A 21,281-nucleotide genomic window follows, 5' to 3' on the forward strand; every position below is an offset into this window, starting at 1 on the left:
CCGATTTGATGCACATCTCTTGCCTGGCACATGTTACCCGGATATGTCAGAGCTGCTGCAGAAAGTGCGGGCCGTTTCCTGGCGCTTTCAGCGTTCTCACCCTGCTACTGCTCACCTGTCTGCGTTGCAGCATAACTTTGGCCTTCCTGCTCACCGCCTCATATGCAACGTACCCACAAGGTGGAACTCCACCGGGCACATGCTGGACAGACTGTGCGAGCAGCAGCAGGCCATAGTGGAGCTTCAGCCTTACTATCCCACTTCTATGCCTCCTTGAAATAACGCTTTGGGCGATGATGGATGAGGATGTGGCAGAAGAGGAAGAGGAGGAGGAACAGGGATCATTCCCACGGTTATCGATATCAGGCCAGTCGTCCACAGTTGGCTCAAAGAGTAGGTTCCTGAACCAACAGCGGCCAGGTACACAACTGTCCAGCCTTGGAACAGTTTTGGATGATGATGAGGAGGAAGATGCGTGAGTACAAGCTATCGTTGGTAGAGGCGCTACTGATGGTGTTCCCACCTGACAGTGGGGGCTCAATGGAAGCACGAGGCGGAGGTGGAGGAAGAAGTCGCTAACGCAGCAGGGGCACCGCCAGCACCTCAGAAGAGAGGGTTAGCATGGCCGAAATGTGGAAAAGCTTTGTCAGCACGCCACAACAACCAGCACCACCAGCTGATATGGAACGTCTTAGCAGGAGGCAGCATTTCACCAACATGGTGGAGCAGTATGTGTGCACACTCCTACACGTACTGAATGACGGGTCTGCCCCATTTAACTTCTGGGTCTCCAAGTTGTGCACATGGCCTGAGCTTGCCCTTTACGCCTTGGGGGTTCTGGCCTGCCCTGCGGCCAGTGTATTGTCCGAACGTCTGTTTAGCACGGCACAGGGGTGATCACCGACAGGCGCATTTGCCTGTCCACAGCCAACGTGGACAAGCTCACGTTCATTAAAGTGAACCAGGCCTGGATCCCACAGGACTTGTCCGTACCTTGGGCAGATTAGAGAGGTATACCGGCTGCACCCAGCCATAATACCTACACCGCCACGTCCACCTCTTCCTCCTGCACTCGGACCTCCACCTCCTGGCTCAAGGTTATTATGTCTTATATTGGCAGAGTAGCGAGGTATACCGGCTGCACCCAGCCATAATACCTACACCGCCACGTCCACCTCTTCCTCCTGCACTCGGACCTCCACCTCCTGGCTCAAGGTTATTATGTCTTATATTGGCAGAGTAGCGAGGTATACCGGCTGCACCCAGCCATAATACCTACACCGCCACCTCTTCCTCCTGCACTCGGACCTCCACCTCCTGGCTCAAGGTTATTATGTCTTATATTGGCAGAGTAGCGAGGTATACCGGCTGCACCCAGCCATTGTTATACTCCAGTGCACTTTGTGTGTTTTCTCTGCTATTTCCAAATGTTTTGGGGCCTCCACAAAATTTTTTTTTGGCTACCTTCTCCACCTCCTCCCCCACGTCCGCCTCCTCCCCCACGTCCGCCTCCTCCTCCACCTCCACCTCCACCTCCAGGCTCAAGATTATTATGTCTTATATTGGCAGAGTAGAGAAATATCCCAGCCGCACCCCAAAAAATGTCTAAAGGTCACACACAGAATTAACAGAGAAATAAAATAAAACACAAAAACAGAGTTGGCTTCCTCGTCTGCTTCTTCCTCCTCTTCCACCTACACCGCCGCGTCCACAGCCTCCTCAATTTCCTACTCTTGGACCTCCGCTTACTGGTTCAAGATTTTATTTTATTTTTTTATGTTATTTTAAGTCATTTCCCTATTCATATTTGATTGCAGGGCAATTGTCCGGCTCTTACGCCCACTTTCGATCCTTTTGCAGCCCTCTAGCCCTTTACAAGAAATTTTAGACTAACACAAACATGGTCACAGGTGCATATCCATGAAGCAAGCATACAGATAATAAAAGCATGGCTGCACAAAATTTCACATGCAAACAATAGAACTAAGAAATGGGGATCATTCTAAATTAAAGTGGTATTATACCTACTAGAAATTAAGAAAGAGAAGCTCTTAGCGCACATAGGTGTGTTGGGCCCATCTACCAGGCGTCAAGGTGGCTTCCGCAGATGGGTCCCTAACACTAATATACCGCCTCTCTTGGACTTAGCTAAGCCTACAATATTCAGGGCAGTGTAGGAACCAGCTACCTATATACTCTGCTCAGAAGCCCCAGGCAGATGGGCGTAGCTTAGTCTAAACGCCTGGTAGATGGGCCCGACACACGTTTGATCAAAAATGTGCGCAAAGAGCTTCTTTTTGTTCATTTATAGTAGGTATAATACCACTTTAATGTAGAATGATCCCCATTTCTTAGTTCTATTGTTTGCATGCTTTTATTATCTATGACTTTTTTACAGCCATTTTTCAGCCCCAAAGTTCGGGTGACCATTGACTTCAATGGGGTTAGTTGTCAAGTTCAGAACCCGAACCAAACTTTGAAACAAAGTTCAACCAAACCCCTTGAACCTTGACATCCACGAGTCTGCTCATCCCTAGTCATAATCATAATTTCAATGGGTCTACATGAATATGTATACGGTATATTGCTTTTCCATGTTATTTCATTTCACTGTACCATTTTTTATTTTATGTGTCCATCTGTTTTGAAAAATGGAAGTTTCCTTTGTGTGGTTTAGCTGTGCTATCAAAGGGTTAAAGAGACTAAAACATTATCAACTTCAGGTTAATTTCACCTGGTGTTTGATTAATGTCTCCTTGTAACTGACCCGTAGCACACGTAGCTTTTCTACTTATATCTGATGGTTGTACATAACATATATGCCATGACTAAGATGGTTCTAATCGAAACGCGTTGGATGTAATCTACCCTGGGGCTGTGGAGATGGAGTTTTAATAATTTCTACAATAAAGAATCAAGATTTTATTTTCTGTGCTGGTCACCTTTTTCTTTGAAAGCAGTGGGGACCACAAGAATCTATGCAGGGAGCAGTGGAGACTACATGGATCCATACTATGAGCATTGGACACCACCAGGTCTGTACTGGGAGTAGTGGAGACCACAAGAATCTGTACCATGATCACTGGACACCACCAGGATCTGTACTAGGAGTAGTGGAGACCACAAGGATCTGTACTGGAAGTAGTGGAGACCACAAGGATCTGTACTGGAAGTAGTGGAGACCACAAGGAGCTGTACCATGATCATTGGACACCACCAGGATATGTACTGGGAGTAGTGGACACCACCAGGATCTGTACTGGGAGTAGTGGAGACCACAAGGATCTGTACCATGATCATTGGACACCACCAGGTCTGTACTGGGAGTAGTGGAGACCACATGGATCCGTACTATGAGCATTGGACACCACCAGGTCTGTACTGGGAGTAGTGGAGACCACAAGGATCTGTACCATGATCACTGGACACCACCAGGATCTGTACTAGGAGTAGTGGAGACCACAAGGATCTGTTCTGGGAGTAGTGGAGACCACAAGGATCTGTTCTGGGAGTAGTGGAGACCACAAGGATCTGTACTGGAAGTAGTGGAGACCACAAGGATCTGTACCATGATCATTGGACACCACCAGGATCTGTAATGGGAGTAGTGGACACCACCAGGATCTGTACTGGGAGTAGTGGAGACCACAAGGATCTGTACCATGATCATTGGACACCACCCACCAGGATCTGTACTCGGAGTAATGGAGACCACAAGGATCTGTACTGGGAGTAGTGGAGACCACAAGGATCTGTACCATAATCACTGGACACCACCAGGATCTGTACTGGGAGTAGTGGAGACCACAAGGATCTGTACCATAATCACTGGACACCACCAGGATCTGTACTGGGAGTAGTGGAGACCACAAGGATCTGTACTGGGAGTAGTGGAGACCACAAGGATCTGTACTGGGGGTAGTGGAGACCACAAGGATCTGTACTGAAAGTAGTGGAGACCACAAGGATCTGTACTGGAAGTAGTGGACACCACCAGGATCTGTACTGGGAGTAGTGGAGACCACAAGGATCTGTACTGGGAGTAGTGGAGACCACAAGGATCTGTACTGGAAGTAGTGGAGACCACAAGGATCTGTACTGGAAGTAGTGGAGACCACAAGGATCTGTACTGGAAGTAGTGGAGACCACAAGGATCTGTACCGGGAGACGTGGAGACCACAAGGATCTGTACTGGGAGACCACAAGGAGCAGTGACTGTGCATGTATCATGTGTGCAGACTGGTGTCTCGGCATTAGGACTGCACATGTCACTGGTTTCTATATGGATTTTTCAGAGATCCAGCCAGCATGGAGCCTTTTGAACAAAACTTCCCTGAAAAAGCATATGAGGTTTCTCTCCTACAGAAAGAGGAGTTTTAATTCTGTAGAACATGGCTCCTTAGTCCGATGTAGGCCTTATCTTGGTACGATCTCAAACATGTTGTCTCCTCTGCTTAATTGAAGGAACATTATGGAAATTGAAGAAAAACAAAAAAGTCAAAAAGTAGCATTGAAGGGTATAAAGCAGCACCAACACCTCATACTCAGAAGTGTTGTCCTCACCTGCTCCCCACAGCCTATTGCACACCTCCCAACTTTTTGGACGGTCAAAGAGGGACACTTATGGTTCATTGCGTGAAAGATCCATTTGTCCTGCAGATCTATAACCGTTAATAGTTTTTTAATTACGAAATGGCGCAATAATTATCTTAATATAGTAATTTCTAAAACACCAACTGCATCAAATAAAGAAATAATATAGAAGACGGCTCAAATATCCAGAGAGGAACCAGACAACAACTTTCTGGGTCAATATTGTGACTGTAATAATGCAAATCTATCCCTCAGATCAAAAAGAGGGACATTTAAGGAGCAAAGAGGGACAGAGGGACTTGGGTCAAAAATAGTGACTGTCCCTCCAAAAGAGGGACACTTGAGAGGTCTGCTAATGTGTGAGCTTTTCACAATATGTTGTCAGATCCTGTCAGATATACTTGACACGCAGGGTGTGGGGAGTTTTGCAATGTTGCACATTTTCCTGCAGAACATCTCTAGCTCTGTAGGTGCCGACACACCGTGACATTACACTTAAATAAAAAGAACTAAAAAGTTCTCTGCCCCGGTCCTTGGCCCATAAGTGCCCCCCACAGAGTGATGTCCCCATAAGTGCCCCCCCACATACTACAATGCACCCATAAGTGCCCCCATAAAGTATGAGGCACCTTAAAGTGCTCCATACATAGTGATGTCCCTATAAATGCCCCACACACTGTATGAGGCCACTTAGTACCTCCATCATAGTACTGCTGGCCCTTACTGCCCCCTTACAGTAGTGCTGCCCCTTAGTGCCCTCCTTACAGTAATGTTGCCCTCTTAGTAACCTCGTTACAGTAGTGCTGCCCCTTACAATGCACAAAGTGGCAATGGCTGGGTGCGGCCGGTATACCTCTCTGCTCTGCCAGTATTAAGCCTCATTCACACGTCAGTGTTTCGGTCAGTGATTTCCATCAGTTATTATGAGCCAAAACCAGGATTGGAGCCTCCACAGAGATCAGGTATAAGGGAAAGATCTGCCCCTGTTCTGGGTTTAGAGCCTCCCCTGATTTTGGCTCAAAAACACTGATGGAAATTACTGACCGAACACTGACGTGTATGTGAGGCATAAGACATAATAATCTTGAGCTTGGAGGCGGAGGTCCCAGTGGAGGCGGAGGTCCCAGTGGAGGCGGAGGTCCCAGTGGAGGCGGAGGTCCCAGTGGAGGCGGAGGTCCCAGTGGAGGCGGAGGTCCCAGTGGAGGCGGAGGCAGACGTGGCAGAATCGGCGGATGAGGCAGTGTAGGCCGAAGAGGCAGCCAACATATTTTTTTTCCTTACATTTTACTTTTTATTTTTTTCAAATTTCTTTATTGAAATTTGTAAACGCCAAATAAAGAACAGCAGAGCAAAAGAGTGATTGTTGTTTACATTGATATACAAAACAGCATATATGCACAACTTTTAATCACCCCCCCCCCACCATTCCCTAAATCCACATCACCAAACTATCACAGTCTATCTTTCCCCCCTATCTCGCAGTATATTTCTTCTTATATAATGATACCTATCTCTTCCTTCACATACTTTTAGTTTCCCCAACCAGTCTTTAAGGTCCTCAATTATGTACCATGTTGTTGGTTGGATGGTTACATGGGGTCATTATCCTTAGATAATCTGACTCGGGGACATACTCCAACATTAAATTCCTCCACACTTGATATAACTTTTTACCCAAGTCTTACTAAGCGCATCTAGCCTCTCTAGGTGGCGTAGTTGGGTGAGTATCATGTTGTTAGTAGGGACCTCAGATTTAGGCCACATTTTGAGCAGACAGCTTTTGGCTACCATCAATAGCCTATGTCCCGCTTGTGATATAACTTTTTTGGGTTCCCCTTCCACGTCTGTACTCCCTGATTCTATAGCAACATGCAATATTACCATGTTTGGTGTAACATGTCCCTGAAACTTGCTTATCCGTCTAAGGATCTGGCCCACTTTTTTTCCGGAACCCTTCCAGCTTGGGGCAACTCCACAGGCCATGAAACAGATCAGTCCGAGGTGTCTTGCACCGGGGGCATGCTATCAAGCCTTCTGAATCCCCAGCTCTGCCTGGGACGTTGAAACCGTAAATTGCATAATGCAATATTTTGATATGGGTTTCTCGCCACTTCTATGGTAAGTAATTTGGCCCCTGCAAATCCCATTTTTCCTCCCATTCCTGTAGTGTGGCCCAACGGATTTCCCCTTCATTAAAAAAGATCTGGAATAGCTTGCTATTTGTTCCCGGTTCCCGGGATTATGCGAAAGTGGGAGGTGTTTGGAGAATTGATATGATAATTGGAATTGTTTCCTCATGATTTTCCATGTCAATATTGTGTCCCTCAATATTAAGGATCTTTTTATTGAGGGCGGGAGTTTGGGTAAGCTAGTATGTAGCAGTGCTACCAGATCCCAAGGTGCAGCCAGTTGCCCTTCCAAGTGCAAATTCGAGTGATATGAGGTCTTTTTTATCCAATCTAGGATATGTCTGCTTATGCATGTCAGGTTGTATCCTCGGATATCTGGGAAATTTAACCCCTGTGTTCTTTTCGCAGTTTTAGTTTCTCTAGCGCTATTCTCGGCCTCTTCCCCTTTCAGATGAATCTGGTGAACCCCCTTTCTAGTAGAGTAATGTCTGCATGTTGGATGAGTACTGGTATTATCTGAAGCGGGTATAAGAGCCTGGACATCTCCATCATTTTGATTAGATGGCATCTCCCTGTCAAGGGGAGTGGTAGGTTTTTCCATCTGGATAGGTCAGATAGTATTTTGGCTATCAGAGGAGGGTAGTTGAGTTTATAGGGAGTGTGGATGTTAACCGATCTTAATACCCAAGTATGTTATGTGGGATTTTACTTGCGTTACCGAAAGATGAGGTGGTAAATGCATGGCCTTCCGTTTGTCTGAGAATAGAGTCAGAAGTTCACACTTGGACGTATTTACTTTGTACCCTGAGTATGACCCGAAATCCTCTAACATTTCAAAGATCTTCCCAATCAAATATCTCCAATTGGTTCAGACTCTTCGCCAAGAGTTCCAATGTGCCAGATTGAAAAGAAGGGGTGACAGTGGGCACCCCTGTCGAGTGCCTTTCTAGAGTGGAAAAGGTCTGGAGAGGAAGCCCGAGGTATACACCCTCGCCCTAGGATTACTATACAACTGGGACAGAAACACCCGGAAGGGTCCACAGAATCCCATCTTATCTAGGACCGCGTCCAACCATGCCCACCTGACATTGTCGAATGCCTTCTTGGCGTCCAGTGTGAGCATGGCTGGAGTCTCTCCTTCCCTCGGTTTATTATGGACCCTGTCCAGTACAGCTAGAACGGTTCTAACGTTTGTCACAGCCGACTGTCCCTGCACAAACCCTACTTGTTCTGGGGCTATCAGGGTGGGCATCAGGACTGCTAGACGGTCCGCCATGAATTTAGACAGGATCTTAGTGTCTACATTGATAAGCGATATGGGTCTGTTTGACCCTGGTAACTGCGGGTCTTTCCCCGGTTTGGGTAACAGTTTAATGTAGGAAACATTTTCCTTGTCAGGTCTGGCCTTCCCCTTTAACACCTCATTATATAGTCGCACTAGTGTAGGAGATATCTGTGTCCGCAATATTTTATAATACTCCCCTGTTAGACCATCTGGCGGGGCTTTTGAGTTTCCCAATCGCTTGATCACTGATTGAAGTTCCTCATGCGTAATATCCGCGTTCAAGCGTGACACCTATTCTTGAGTAAGCTGCGGAAGCTTACTTTGTCAAGAAGGGTGTCAGTTAAATTGGCTCGTGCCTCGTCTTTGTAGAGAGCCTCATAGTATTCCCCCACAATGTTATTTATATCAGCTGGATCATGGACCACATCATGATTCTTCCCCTGGCCAAGTTAGCCAGCAGTCGCCCGGCTTTATTCCCTGTTTTGTATAAGGTCGCCTCATTATATCAGAGACTCCTTTTCTCTTGTAAACTGGTCAAATTCCTGGCGTGCCTCAGTCCACCTCCGCCTATTTTCCCCTGTGGGGTCCTCTGAGAAGGCCACGTACGCCCGTCTAACCTTGTTACTTGCCTGCTCCAACCGTGCTGAAGCCTTTTTCTTAATTCCAAATACATAGTTCATTATCCTCCCTCTCATTACGGCTTTGGAAGCTGTACAGTTCCGGCTCTCCCATATGGTCCTCATTGGTATCCTGATACTCCTCCCACCAGCTCACTACTTTATTCACAAAGTCATATGTGATGGAAACCGCCACAGATAGTCTGAGCCCTTGAGGTAGGTGTCCCGCAGAATCAGCTCCACCGGCGCATGGTCAGATATGACCATGTCTCCTATGGTCGCCGACTCCACTCTGCCGTGCAAGGAGTGGTGTATTAAGATGTAGTCTATACGTGACCAGGAATCCCTTGCGTGAGAGTAGAATGTGTAACTCCTCCCATCTGGGTGTAGTCTGCGGACGGGTCAATCAAGCCCGCCCCATCCATTAGTGGTTCCATGGTCCTATCCTGCACTCTATTCCCCCCCAATCCACTCCTTTCCCTTTTCCTATCCTCTGAGGCCCTGACCACTGAGTTGAAATCTCCCCCTATGATTTTGTTAGGTCAATCATCTTGTAGGAGGGTTTGTTCTAACTCCGCAAAACATTGGGTATTGCTGGAATTCGGGCCGTAAATGCTATAAACACTATATTGGCTCTCTCATACCTGGAGTAGGACGCTGACCCACCCTCCCTCATCAGCTGTATGACGCAACACCTGACAATTTAACTGTTTGTTGAGCAGGATCAGGACTCCCGCCTTCTTCTGGATTGCTGGGGATCCTACAGCCTTCCCCACCCACAAATCCCCTGCTTCCATGTGCGTTTCCTGCAATAGTGCTATATCAGGGCTCAGCTTTTTGAGGGGTCTGAGCACCATCCATCGTTTCTGCGGTGATCGCAGTCCTTTGACATTTCATGGCACCACTTTCATTATGACACCCTATTCACAATACCCCTTAAGGTACTGGTGGAATCTGTCTGCAAGACTATATGTTAAGATTGTGATACCCCTCCGTCAAATTATAACTTCCCCCCCTCTTTCGTCCCTTTATAAACAGTAGTATTTACACCGTCCTCCTCCCCTGAATTCACACTCTTTACCGACTTCCTTTTTTCTGAGATGCAAAACATCACCCACCACTTGTTTGCTTTGGCTCTATCAGGTTGGTGTGACATTGCCTCCACAATGTGGTATCTGATATACCAGCAACCTCCCCCTGAACATAACACATTGACCCATACAATGGCCTGCTGTAAGCATTAACAGTATTGGAGCATAACTATCCAAGCTGTCATTGCTTAAACTGGGGTGGCATCATATAAAATAAAACATTACCCCATACAATGGCATGTAGTTAGCACATAGAGTTCTGGTGCACAACTATCTGAACTGTTTTTACTTTAACTGGGGTGGCATACTATAAAATAAAGGATACTCAAGACTCAATAATGTATTGGGTTGCTGCAAACAGTCATCTGTTCTTGAAGTGTGCTCTCCTATGGCCCGGTGAGCATTGGTCTCCTGTATGAGAGTCTCTCTCCCGAACCCTCGGATCTTGACTGGCCGGCGGTTCCTCCTCCAGGTTCCCTTGTGAGTCCTGACGGTCTGCCAGGTTAGGTGATCTGGATTTCTTGCTCTCGCCTCGACTCTAAGTCCCCAGTTGTTGACACCATCCTTCAGCCTCTAGTGGAACTCTGAAGAAACGTGTAGTGCCATCTTGTAAGGTCACCCGCGGGCGGCCTGGGTATTGCAGTTGAAATCTGATCTGCCTTTTATACAGAGCTGAATATACTTGGCTAAAGTCTCTCCTCATCCGTGCAACTAGCGCTGAGTAATCAGCGAATAATAGGACTGAGGCCCGCAAGATTGCCTCCTTGTCGCAGTAATCCAGGTATTTCATGATAACCTGGCGAGGTTTTGGGGGTGCCTCTTTGAGTCGTTGCTCACGTGGGCCACCGATTTCTGGGTTTGGGCCGATTCTGTGAGCTCTCTCCACCTTGCACCTGCTTTCTAGTCCCAGAGCTGTTGGTAACTCCTGCTCGCATATATCCATGAGGGCCGGCGGTTTGATACTTTCTGGCAGTCCCAGCAGTCTCAGATTGTTCCGTCTGGATCTGTTCTCCAGATCTTCCAGACGATCCCTCAGTATGCCATTTTGTTTAAACAACTCCTGGGCATCACTCTCTGCCTTGGCTGCTAAGTCCTCCATTGAGGACACCCTGCGCTCGAGTTCGTCCAAGCGAGAGTCATGCTGTGCTACTGCTTCATGTAGCTCGTGCAGCGATTGCGTCAGAGTTTTAGAAAGTATCTCTCTAATGTCGGGTGCCAAGTGTCTAGCGACCTCAATAGCTAGAGTCTTATAATCAATTGCCGGTGCTAGAGTCACCTTGTTGCATGGGAAACTGTGTCAATGCGACTGAGGCTATCTCCGGTGATGCAGGGCGGCAATCCGCCATCTTGCTGAGCATTGCCCCTTCACACACACCTGTAAGTCGTGTACTCTTTCGGCTCCCGCTCCTCAGAAGGTATCGGTCCATGAACCGTATGCGTTTGATATGCAGGGGACCTTCCTCCCCACTCCCGGTCTCCCTTCTGGCGCTGAGCGGGTGCGCTGTTAGGTGAGCGGTTATCGGAGCTCCTTCCCTCCGTGTCCTGCATCTCAGCGCCGGAACAGGAATTACATTTTTTGTTTTTTGGTTTGTGCAGGCCCCAAAACATTGGAAAATAGCAAAAAGAACGCACAAACTGCGTTGGAGTATAACAATGGCTGGGTGCGGCCAGTATGCCTCTCTACTCAGCACACGGTACGGACAAGTCCTGAGGGATCCAGGCCTGGTTCATGTTATTGAACATGAGCTTGTCCACGTTGGCTGTAGACAGGCGGCTGCGCTTGTCTGTGATGACGCCTCCTGCCGTGCTAAACACACGTTCAGACAATACACTTGCCGCAGGGCAGGCCAGCACCTCCAAGGCGTAAAGAGCAAGCTCAGGCCATGTGACCAATTTAGAGACCTGTCATTCAGTACGTGTAGGCGTGTGCACACATACTGCTCCACCATGTTGGTGAAACGCTGCCTCTTGCTAAGACGTTCCATATCAGCTGGTGGTGCTGGTTGTTGTGGCATGATGATGAAGGTTTTCCACATGTCGGCCATGCTAACCCTCTCTTCTGAGGTGCTGATGATGCCCCTGCTGCATTGGCGACTTCCTCCTCCTCCTCCGCCTGGTGCTTCCACTAAGCCCCCACTGTCAGGTGGGAACGCCATCAGTAGCGCGTCTACCAGCGTGCGCTTGTACTCATACATCTTCCAATCATGCTCTAGTGACGGAAGTAAGGACAGCACGTTGTTCTCGTAGTGGGGATTCAGCAGGGTAATCAGCACCAGTTAGAATGAGGGCAACTCAGCGGTTGTTGCGCAGGCATTGGAGAATGTAGTCACTCGTATGCCAGGCTGTCCTCGGTGGGAGGTGTATCGTCATTGTTCTCTGTATCCCCCCAGCCACCCTCCATTGATGTCTGTGAGCTGAATTGGGTACCACCCTGCTGTGAATGGGGGTCATCCTCATCATCATCCTCCTCATCCACCAAAAGTGTGCTGTGGCTGGACAGTTGGATACCTGGCCACTGTTGGTGCAGGAACCCACCCTCCGAGCCACCTGTGGACGACTGGCCTGATAACGTGTGAATGATCCCTGTTCCACCTGCTCTTCCTCCTGTGCCACATCCTCATCCATCATCGCCTGATGAGTTTTTTCAAGGAGACATAGAAGTGGGACAGTAACTATGAGGACGGCGTCATCAGCACTGGCCATGTTGGTGGAGAACTCGAAACAGTGCAACAGGGCACACAGGTCTCGCATGGAGGCCCACTCGTTGGTAGTGAAGTGGTGCTGTTCCGCAGTGCGACTGACCCGTGCGTGCTGCAGCTGAAACTCCACTATGGCCTGCTGCTGCTCGCACAGTCTGTCCAGCATGTGCAAGGTGGAGTTCCACCTGGTGGGCACGTCGCATATGAGGCGGTGAGCGGGAAGGCAGATGTTACGCTGCAGCGCACACAGACGAGCAACAGCAGGATGTGAACGCCGGAAGCGCGAACAGACGGCCCGCACTTTATGCAGCAGCTCTGACATGTCAGGGTAATTCTTCAGGAACATCTGCTTCTACAAGATTTCGCCCGTTGCTGCACACCACCAGGCCGTGCCTGAGGCTCAGCAGCACCAACCACTCATCGGTCTTTCCCCAAACAGATGAGTTTGAGAACAGCCTGCCGTCGTCTCCCCCTGGCTGTGCTGAAGTTGGTGGTGCAGGTTTTGCGCTGACGTGATGAGGAGGCAACAGGAGGCACCAAGAGACGTCCAGCAATCCTCTGTGGCGGTAGGACATACTATTTATGTAAAACTTACTGGTCCACTTACTGTATCAATGGTTATGTGGACCTTGCCACTGATGGCGTTGCGCAGCACACACCTGATTTTGTCTGCCACTTGTTCGTACTGGGGTCAAATAACTACTTAGCACGAAGGAGACTCGTTGGTTATCGGAAAGAATTACACAAATCATTTCACCAACTCAACCCAAATTCATCGTAGCTAATACGTTCTTTTAGTCAGTGTTCGGTCAGTATTTTGCATCAGTATTTGATCAGAATTTGTAAGGCAAAAGTAGGAGTGGGTCCAAAACACAGATGAGATGTAAATATTCCCATTACATTTTATCTGTTATCTCCTGGTTTGGGCTTACAAATTCTAATCAAATACTGATGCAAAACACTAACAAAATACTGACTGTCTGAAAGAGGCTTTATGGACGCTCAAAATATGGGATTTTTTTTGTTTGTTTTCTGTTCTTCTGACGGATCAGAAAAACGGAAAAATAAAAGTGATGTGAACACAGCCTTACTGCCACTGCTGCTGCCCCCCTCCCGACTCTGTCATGGGGCTAACACTTGAATCTTGGGGCACCGCACGATTACCGTAAGTCCACGGTGATAAATTAGACTTGACGCTTTTATTGACCTGTAATACTGATGCACAGTAATTCCACAGCTAACAGAAGGGATTAGTAATGAATCTTGGTGCACTGCACAGTGATGCAGACGGAGATAAATTACACCTGTAATACTGACGGCACCGTACCTAGAGAACGGATTAGCTATGAATGTGGGTGCGCTGGAACGTAATGCACACAGCGATGCACTCTCCCTGCAATCTGTCAGCAGTTTAACTTCCAAGCCTTCACACTGAGATTGAGCCACCAAGTGGGATGCATGTGATTGGGCAGAGTGGCCTGGGTATAGCTGACTTATTGCGAATCGTGACAAATTCTGAACAAATCAAATTTCTTGATGAACTTCAGCGAATCGTCTGAATCAAATTTTTCAAAACTTCGCTCGTCTTTAATCTCCGGCCTGGACTACTGCAACATCCTCCTCTGTGGCCCCTTTTCCAGCACTCTTGCTCCCCTCCAATCTATTCTCTGCTCTGCTGTCCGGTTACTCCACCTCTGCTCTCCTTTCTCCTCTGCCAATCCTTTCACAGTGAATTCAGTTCAAGACTCTGCTACATACAAGGCTGTCCACAACCTGTCCCCTCGATAAATCTCTGACCTTCTCCCACGATACTTCCCCGCACGTTATCTCCAATCCTTACAGGACCTCCTCCTCTGTTCTCCTCTCTGTTCCTCACACAGTCATCTACAAGACTTCTCTCCTGCATCCCCCATACTCTGGGACTCACGACCCCAGCACATCAGACTCTCCCCGACATCCAAAGCTTTCCAACCAACCTGAAACCCACCTCTTTAGGAAAGCCTACCACCTGCAATGAGCATGCTGCCCCCACACAGCCAGGTGACCAGCCTTTACCCACACCTACTGTGTCCCTTCCTCGTAGACTGTAAGCTCTGTGGGCAGGGTCCTCTCCCCTCTGTACCGGGCTGTTAGTAAGTTCATGCTCATTGTACTTGTGTTTTTGTTATTATGTATGTGAACCCCCTCTTAGATGTACACAGGGGTGGCCGGGGAACGTAAAGTGATCCTGAAAAAAACAGTGGCCCCATGTTGTAGCTGGACCCAAATTTATAGAAGACAGGGCAACACAAGCAGGCGAGGTCACCTATACCATAGTGCAGCACAAAATACCGCCCCAGCAGAACTAAATACTGCAGTGCAGCACAAAATACCGCCCCAGCAGAACTAAATACTGCAGTGCAGCACAAAATACCGCCCCAGCAGAACTAAATACTGCCCCAGAAGCTTCCCCTCTGTGGTGACCATCAACAGCTGCACGTTCTATCCTCCTCCAATTGGAGCCCCACTGCAGCATTCAACGGTTTAACCATCCTGGGGATAGCAATACAATAAAATTCAGGAGGGCATCTGTAGCCGCTGTCCAGGAACCTGATGCCCCTAGCGTTAATTACTGCTGAGAGCATCAGATTATTATGCACCTGACCAGTGGTGGTAAGGAGGGCTTCGGTGACCCTCTGGGCATTGGCCCAGCAGGGAATTTCCCAGTAGGATCTATGGCCAGGCTGCCCGAGGATGCAGAGCGCCAGGGAATTAATGGCACCCTCAATTAAATAATAACGGTAAAGTAGCTTATTTTTTGCACAGTTTGCTGTGTATGTGAACGCAGCCTAAAACAGCGGCAAAATCTTCTTGTGTGTACTGTGTGATGAGGAGCTGACAACCGCTCACTTCCAGTACCCTGACAACCACGGTGTCCTCCCTCCCTGAAGAAAAGAGTCATTACACGTATACTATAACTAGAGATGAGCAAAGTTTAGCAAAATTCGATTCGGCTGCTTTGCAAAATTTTACAAGGAAAATCGGTTTGTGACAAATTACTTCGGCACAAATCGCATTTCTTTGTAATTAGTGGCCGCAGTCGCCGCTCCCCGTCATTGTACCCCTCAAGTGCCGCGTTCATACATGCTGGTATGATACAGTGTAAAGTAAAATAAAAAAAATACTTCACACATCCATTTGCTCGTGACGGCACGGCCGCCGCCATCTTACCTGAAGGTCTGGCGTGACATCTTGCGCAGCCTGAGATAACGTCATCACGCCGGCCGGCGTAGTGACATCATACGTCAGCGTGCACCAGATTTCGTGAGAGCAAATGGATGAGGGAAGTATTTTTTTGATTTTTTACACTATTTGAAGTTAAATCGACTCTCTAACACGAAGCACAAGGAAATTCGGCTTCGCAGCGAATCGAAGTCCACTTGGCTCATCACTAGCAATAACCCGTAGGACAGGGGTCAGCAACCTCCGGCACTCCAGCTGTGGGGAAACTACATCTCCCATCATGCACATTTGCTTGGCTTTTCTCTAAACTTCCACACAAGTGGAAGGAGCATGCTGGGAGTTGTAGTTTCAAAACAGCTGGCGTGCCGAAGGTTGCTGATCCCTGCCGCAGGATGCACACATGAGACGGTTTTTACTGATGACATTGTAGGGACGCTCGTTATCCCTGTATGGAGCGGTCATTACTACAGGCCGGAGGGAGGAGGAGCGCAGGTGGAGCCGCACATTACTACTTGTCTCCCCATCTCACTGTGCATGGGATTCCGTGCAAGATATTCAGTCAAGATGACGGTGGCCGGCCCGTTGCGAGCAAATGGATGAGGTAAGTATGATTTATTTTTTTGTTTTTTTTTCAGTTTCAGGGAAAATTTATTCGCTGCCACGAAATTCGGACTTGCGGACTTCGAAAAGCCTAACACTAATAAGGAGCTCAGATCACTACCTTTTATTTTCCTACTGCCCCTGGTCCCCCCGCGGTCAGCGCTCAGAGCTGCCATTGTCGGTACCTCCATACATGAGCACAGGAGTCCTCTCCGATATGTTAGGACAGCACAGCAGCCCGCACTGTGTATTTCAGTGCAGCTCTGACCGCTGAAAGCGGGGGGATGGGGGACCGTAAGAAAATAAAAAATAGTGATCTGGACTCCTTATCTGCAGGACTACTCAGGTATTACTGTGCTTAATAGTCCAAAATTGGGGTGACACATTCCCTTTAAGTAAAACTCCAAATACAGTAAAACTTCTGCAAAAGACCATCACTATGAGAAGACCACCTCCATGAGAAGATGACCTTTAGGAGAAGACCACCTCCATGAGAAGATGACCTTTAGGAGAAGACCACCTCCATGAGAAGATGACCTTTAGGAGAAGACCACCTCCATGAGAAGATAACCTCCTGGAGATGGCCACCCAATCACCTGGTCCAGATTTCCTATGGCAGATTTTTAGTTCCACCAGACATTATATACACTGGCCACCCTCTTGGAGAAGACCACCTTTCTAGATGACCACTTTTCAATTAAATTGTGGGTAGTCGCCTCAAAGATATTTTACTGTGTGTAGAAAAAAATCACTATAATAGTTCATTCATAGAACAAGAGACGAAATCTACACAAACGACACGAGTGATGATTTTCAGATGCTCTTTATTGCGGTAATATTAAAAAAACTCAAATAAGCCCAAAAATACAAAAAATACTAAGAGAATATTAGCTAAAAAGCTGCAACATCACAGACAGAAGGAAGGAACGTCAGGAATGATAAGTTCTAGATAGTGGACATCATTTTTATCAGGATTGTCGTCTGGGGGCAATATCTTCACTTTCTCCTTTATCTTGGTTTTATTCTGGATTTGCTATTTTTTATATGGAAACTTTATGTTGATTATTTGGCTGATATATTCAGCACAGTGAGCCAAATCTGTGGGGGTCACGTCCCAGTATGACCAGTGCTGGACTGGAAACCTTGGTCCACGGATACTGACGGCTCATGTAATCCAGCTCCTCTACAGAACAGTGAATGTCCTCTTCAGTCATCGTACACCCAGGTCACATAATTGATAAGGAAAGGAAGCCTATAATAAGAAGGAAGCCCAAAGGAGACTCTAGTGGTGTCATCTACTCCATGGCTAGCTTTCAGAGGGATAGTCTTCTTCTGGGCTTCATGACTTCTATCAAGTCTGGCCTCCACTACTGTGCCTGACATTTGACCTACCATATAATCTCTGGTCAGTGTGACCCTGTGTGTATGCAAAAAGGTTGGTGCAACTGGTAGGAAACTTATCTGACAAGTCTATCATGCCCATTGTGTGCGATTATGTCAGTAACGGGTTATTATTGCCATATTGTACCTGTTTATACCACCAGTTATTAATGGCTGGGACTGGGAATATCTGGTGGAAAGTGGTGTAATATACTGTGTGACACAGTGACAGCTTTGGTCTGGGAAAACAGGTATTTTCCTCCCAGCATGTGCTGCTGGGCTGATTTACAGCCAGGTGAGGTCAAACAACGGTCCAGGTTTTGGCAGCACCTGGTTGTCCTTAAATAGGCAGCTGGGCTCAGAAGCCAGGTCTCTGTGTTGGGATCTGCGAGCCTTGTGTCTGGATGAAGGCTTGCTACCTGTTTGCCGTGAAAACAGGTTGGTGCTTCTATGCTCAAGGACTCTTTTAACCAGAATTGCTGCATGGTGTGAATTACCACCAACACCGCAAGGTGACTTTTTGCTTGTAAATATAGCCCCAATAATCAACCGATTACAGCTCCTCCAATTATAATGCGGGAGTATCGGCGGGAGAAGCATTTATAATAAGAGGAATATCGGACGAGAGAAGCATTTATAATAAGGGGTATATCGGAGGGAGAAGCATTTATAATAAGGGGAATATCGGAGGGAGAAGCATTTATAATAAGGGGAATATCAGAGGGAGAAGCATTTATAATTAGGGGAATATCGGAGGAGAGAAGCATTTATAATAAGAGGAATATCGGAGGGAGAAGCATTTATAATAAGGGGAATATCAGAGGGAGAAGCATTTATAATAATGGGAATATCAGAGGGAGAAGCATTTATAATAATGGGAATATCAGAGGGAGAAGCATTTATAATAATGGGAATATCAGAGGGAGAAGCATTTATAATAAGAGGAATATCGGAGGGAGAAGCATTTATAATAAGGGGAATATCGGAGGGAGAAGCATTTATAATAAGGGGAATATCGGAGGGAGAAGCATTTATAATAATGGGAATATCAGAGGGAGAAGCATTTATAATAAGAGGAATATCGGAGGGAGAAGCATTTATAATAAGGGGAATATCGGAGGGAGAAGCATTTATAATAATGGGAATATCAGAGGGAGAAGCATTTATAATAAGAGGAATATCGGAGGGAGAAGCATTTATAATAAGGGGTATATCGGAGGGAGAAGCATTTATAATAATGGGAATATCAGAGGGAGAAGCATTTATAATAAGGGGTATATCGGAGGGAGAAGCATTTATAATAAGGGGAATATCAGAGGGAGAAGCATTTATAATAAGAGGAATATCGGAGGGAGAAGCATTTATAATAAGGGGAATATCGGAGGAGAGAAGCATTTATAATAAGGGGAATATCGGAGGGAGAAGCATTTATAATAATGGGAATATCAGAGGGAGAAGCATTTATAATAAGAGGAATATCGGAGGGAGAAGCATTTATAATAAGGGGAATATCGGAGGGAGAAGCATTTATAATAAGGGGAATATCGGAGGGAGAAGCATTTATAATAAGGGGAATATCAGAGGGAGAAGCATTTATAATAAGAGGAATATCGGAGGAGAGAAGCATTTATAATAAGGGGAATATCGGAGGAGAGAAGCATTTATAATAAGGGGAATATCGGAGGAAGAAGCATTTATAATAAGGGGAATATCGGAGGAGAGAAGCATTTATAATAAGGGGAATATCGGAGGGAGAAGCATTTATAATAAGGGGAATATCAGAGGGAGAAGCATTTATAATAAGAGGAATATCGGAGGGAGAAGCATTTATAATAAGGGGAATATCAGAGGGAGAAGCATTTATAATAAGGGGAATATCAGAGGAGAGAAGCATTTATAATAAGGGGAATATCAGAGGGAGAATCATTTATAATAAGAGGAATATCGGAGGAGAGAAGCATTTATAATAAGGGGAATATCAGAGGGGAGAAGCATTTATAATAAGGGGAATATCAGAGGGGAGAAGCATTTATAATAAGAGGAATATCGGAGGAGAGAAGCATTTATAATAAGGGGAATATCAGAGGGGAGAAGCATTTATAATAAGGGGAATATCAGAGGGGAGAAGCATTTATAATAAGAGGAATATCGGAGGGAGAAGCATTTATAATAGGGGAATATCGGACGAGAGAAGCATTTATAATAAGAGGAATATCGGAGGAAGAAGCATTTATAATAAGGGGAATATCGGAGGAAGAAGCATTTATAATAAGGGGAATATCGGAGGAAGAAGCATTTATAATAAGGGGAATATCGGAGGAGAGAAGCATTTATAATAAGAGGAATATCGGAGGGAGAAGCATTTATAATAAGGGGAATATCGGAGGAGAGAAGCATTTATAATAAGGGGAATATCAGAGGGAGAAGCATTTATAATAAGGGGAATATCAGAGGGAGAAGCATTTATAATAAGGGGAATATCAGAGGGAGAAGCATTTATAATAAGGGGAATATCGGACGAGAGAAGCATTTATAATAGGGGAATATCGGAGGGGAGAAGCATTTATAATAAGGGGAATATCGGACGAGAGAAGCATTTATAATAGGGGAATATCGGAGGGAGAAGCATTTATAATAAGGGGAATATCGGACGAGAGAAGCATTTATAATAGGGGAATATCGGAGGGAGAAGCATTTATAATAAGGGGAATATCCAAGGAAAGAAGCATTTATAATAAGGGGAATATCGGAGGAGAGAAGCATTTATAATAAGAGGAATATCAGAGGGAGAAGCATTTATAATAAGGGGAATATCGGACGAGAGAAGCATTATAATAGGGGAATATCGGAGGGAGAAGCATTTATAATAAGGGGAATATCGGAGGAGAGAAGCATTTATAATAAGGGGAATATCGGATGAGAGAAGCATTTATAATAGGGGAATATCGGAGGGAGAAGCATTTATAATAATGGGAATATCCAAGGAAAGAAGCATTTATAATAAGGGGACTATTGGAGGAGAGAAGCATTTATAATAAGAGGAATATCAGAGGGAGAAGCATTTATAATAAGGGGAATATCAGAGGGAGAAGCATTTATAATAATGGGAATATCGGAGGGAGAAGCATTTATAATGAGGGGAATATCGGAGGAGAGAAGCATTTATAATAAGAGGAATATCGGAGGGAGAAGCATTTATAATAAGGGGAATATCAGAGGGAGAAGCATTTATAATAAGGGGAATATCGGAGGAGAGAAGCATTTATAATAGGGGAATATCAGAGGGAGAAGCATTTATAATAATGGGAATATCGGAGGGAGAAGCATTTATAATGAGGGGAATATCGGAGGAGAGAAGCATTTATAATAAGAGGAATATCGGAGGGAGAAGCATTTATAATAAGAGGAATATCGGAGGGAGAAGCATTTATAATAAGGGGAATATCGGAGGGAGAAGCATTTATAATAAGGGGAATATCGGAGGAGAGAAGCATTTATAATAAGAGGAATATCGGAGGGAGAAGCATTTATAATAAGAGGAATATCGGAGGGAGAAGCATTTATAATAAGAGGAATATCGGAGGGAGAAGCATTTATAATAAGAGGAATATCGGAGGGAGAAGCATTTATAATAATGGGAATATCAGAGGGAGAAGCATTTATAA

This window comes from Bufo gargarizans, chromosome 8 (genome assembly GCF_014858855.1).
Source record: "Bufo gargarizans isolate SCDJY-AF-19 chromosome 8, ASM1485885v1, whole genome shotgun sequence".
In the NCBI taxonomy this organism is placed as follows: Eukaryota; Metazoa; Chordata; class Amphibia; order Anura; family Bufonidae; genus Bufo; species Bufo gargarizans.